The sequence below is a fragment of the Carlito syrichta genome, unplaced genomic scaffold, assembly GCF_000164805.1.
Source record: "Carlito syrichta isolate Samal-C Ts95f unplaced genomic scaffold, Tarsius_syrichta-2.0.1 Scaffold301827, whole genome shotgun sequence".
In the NCBI taxonomy this organism is placed as follows: Eukaryota; Metazoa; Chordata; class Mammalia; order Primates; family Tarsiidae; genus Carlito; species Carlito syrichta.
The window spans coordinates 356,685-360,468 of record NW_007245923.1 but is presented as its reverse complement, the minus strand read 5'-3'; positions in this window follow the sequence as shown (position 1 = coordinate 360,468).

Genomic DNA, 3,784 nt, shown 5'->3' with positions numbered 1-3,784 from the left:
CCACACAGCACCTTAGCTGCTCAGATAAGCAGGTACATAAACGGAGGCTGAGTTTCTGGCCAGCGCTTTTCACCCCCAAACTGTCAAACCTATGTAAGGGGGGCTCCGCCAATGTGGAAGGTGGGTGACTTAACCTGCATCAGGCTGACATTTCCCTTTGTGATATCCAGAAAATGCACAGGTTGAAACAGCAAGATACTATGTCCCCAGGATGGCAGGAGGCATGTTTATGTGCAAACGGGGTGCCTGAAAACCAGGCAGTCCCTGAAGGGGGCTTCCAGGGAATACCCACTCTATATCCCTTGTGTCTGCAAGTCTGCGGGGCCATCACCCTTCAAAGTCAGAAATACTGCAGTCTCGGACTTCACTACGTCAGTGAGCCTCTCCCCGACTCCCATCACCCCAGTTAGTTTTACACCAGGTGTATATAAACCCCCTTTCATTAAGTTGATAGGCACATTCTGCTAGACAGTGCTGGGCTGAACCCCATCTATCCCACCTGAGGGCCCAGCCTCCCCCTTCAAAGCCCATAAGCAGGAGCAGGAGTTGGTCTAGCCGGTCCCTTTCTGGTAATCAGAAATTCACAGCCCTCTCCTCCCTGCTCTTCCATCCCTGACCCAGCCTCAAAATCTCAGCAGCCCACACAGGGCTAAGGAGCATCCCAGAAAAGGCCTCCTGGATCCAAGGAAGTTCTAAGGCATGTCAGGGCACAACTCCCTCTCCACCCTCCCACCCTCCCAACCCACCACCTGCCCCACACACAGCCCAGAGAGGGTCTGGCCATGGGCCCGATGTGTCGCAATTCCGCCAGGCCCAGGACAGCCACTCAGAAGGCAGCCACACCGCGGCTCTGGTTTCATCTGAATGTTTGCCTTGGCCCTTGCTGTCACTGCAGACTAAAATGGGCATGTTTTTCCAGGAAAAAATCATCATTTTTCGATTCCCTGCTTGTTTTTCACAGGGTGCACATGATGTGCAATCACCAAAAACTGTAAATAAATTAGCAGCAATTTGAAGGGTGAGTGTTATGCTTGGTCACAAAACGTCCTGGGAGCTGGCTGGAGGGAGAGATGTCCTAATCAGGGAAGTCAACAACTGCAAACACCATTACTTCAGTCCTCCTTTGCCCTTGGTGTCCTGCATTCTGTCTTTCAGCCCAGCCGCCTCCCCCTCCCACGTCTTCCCTGTGCAGAGAGCTAACAAATATTTGCAAGCACTCACTGGGGGTGTCGGCCATCCAACAGAGCCCAGGAGGTCCAAGTGGCAGGACCCTTCCCTTTAGCGAGCTTATCATCTACCTAAGAAGATCAACCACAGGAAATGACCAGGGTGAGGAATAGCAACCAGTGACAAACTGCAAACTGACATTCCCCACAATGAAGGCTACAGTCCAGGTCCCCATCCAGGTGGAGGAACTGGGTTCAGACCCCTCCTCCAGCTGCCGAATCTTACCTCCCCTGCCTTTGCTGTCCCATAGACCCTCCAGATGGGAACTCAGGTCGACCCACCCTGTGATTTTCTTCCTAAATTATCAAGCATGGTTATCTCACATTCCTTACCTTTGCTTTCAATCCACACCAAGTGTCTCTAACCTGTGCCCCCCACACTCCTCCCCACTATGGCCAGGCAGAGCTGAAGCATCTCTCTCCCGGTTGCTAACAGCCTCCTGGAGATTCATTAGCTTGTCCCTCCTTCTGTCCATTCTTCCTTCCAATCATGAGTAGGACATTCTGCTGAAGATAGAGAGCCAGGATCTCACCTCCAGTCCCAAGCCCCACAATGGCGCCCATCCTCCATAACATCACCAGGCATCTTTCAAAATCTGTGCTTCAGCATGGCCTCTCCTGCAGGCAAGGGCAGAGAGCATCATGGGAAGATTTTGTGGAAGAAAACTTCAACACATTCGAAGAAGGACTGATGGGACCCAAGTCCAGACTCTACAAGGTAGGAAGCTGCTTAGGAGGGAGAAAGGTCCTGCTGCTGCAAGTCCAGAAGCCCTAACCCTGCAGACAGAGAAGCCAGCCTCTGGACCAGAGGTCCTGAAGAAGTGGGCAGTGGACAACTTCTCAGGCCGCACACCTCCTATTTTTGCCAGACTGCCACTTACTCCCCAACAACTAGGAATGGCTCCCTCCTACTCCTAACAATACCCAAGAGTCTCCTTATTCTGGAATCTTCTCTAGCACTGTGGTATCATGTCTCCACCATATGACTCAGTTACAAGTTGCCATCTTTAATCAGCCTCTAGGACACTCTTTGCCCTGTCCTCTGATCATCTGACCTCTGGGCTTTATGTGGGGAAAATAAATAAATAAATATATATATTCAGAAAGAGAGCTGAAAAAATAAACCCTGACAAGACAATCAGAATATTTCCTGACAAGGACAACAGAAAGAGGTGTTCTAGGCAAAAAGGGGTGGCCCAAGAACTTGCAGAGAGGGCCTTCATCAGAAAAGGTCAAATGATACAGTGTAAAGGATGGAATAAAGTGTCCCATAACCAAGGTCAGATCTTCAGGCCTGGCACCAACCTGTAAGAACTAGGGAGGGAGCGTGGAGTGCTGCATAGCTCAGGTTTACTGAGAAACTGCTCAAGGAAACAGGGGGAGTGACCTGAGTAGAGTGGCTAGACTTGAAGGGGAGAAGTCCAAGGAAGAAATACATGTTGGCCAATGCTCTAATGGTCACAAAGGACCATCTTCATGGAAAGGCCAATGGTCTCCAATTAAGAGTGAGATTGGAAACTGGAAGTAGTGGAAAGACAATAGGAAAGCACTAGCTACTTTCAGGGAAGTTCAAGTCTCTAGACCAGGGGGCCCTAATCCTCAGGGGACTGGTACCAATCTGTGGCCTGTTAGGAACCAGGCCGCACAGCAGGAGGTGAGCAGCACTTCATATGTATTTACAGCCATTCCCCATCACTCACATCACTCCCTGAGCTCCACCTCCTGTCAGATCAGCACTGAAAAGCCTGTTTCCATTTCCAACTTCCTGTCTTTGTGAAGCAGGGTTTTCTGCGGTGACAACAACCAAAACAAGATTATGGAGTAGACTGGACGTAAGCAACACACTTCAGGTGTCACTGTCTCCCATCACCCCTAGATGGGACCGTCTAGTTGCAGGAAAACAAGCTCAGGGCTCTCTCTGATTCTGCATTATGGTGAGTTGTATAATTATTTCACTACATATTACAATGCAATAATAATAATAATAATAGAAATAAAGTGCACAATAAATGTAACGTGCTTGAATCATCCTGAAGCCATACCCTCACCCCATGGAAAAATTGTCTTCCATGAAACTGGTCCCTGATGGCAAAAAGGTTGGGGACCACTACTCTAGACCCAGTGAATTCACATCCCAGGGGCCAGAACCTGTGGGTGAGATCCTGAAGTTGAAACGGTATTCTCTAGGAGCGTACAATGCCAGGAATAGGACCATGAGATCAAACCTGAACCAATGCTGCCCCAGTGTGTAAGGGGAAAATTGTCAGATGTAGAACTAATGCCTGACTCACCTAACATTCCCCCCCAACAAAGGTCGAGAGTGAATTATGAAAGAAGGCCTATAAGGACCTGAAGAGAAAGACTGGATTTAAAATCAGCATGATTTCACCAAGATCAGCCAGTGTAAGCTGGTCTCACTTCCTTTTCTGAGAGTGTTCCCAGGCTAGTGTTAGAACAATTAAACAGAAGTCATCTCAGGCAATCCCCTCGGGTCCCCTCCCACTGTGCCACTGTGGGAGCTTTTCTGTCCTCTCAATAAATCCTGTTTAAAAAAAAAA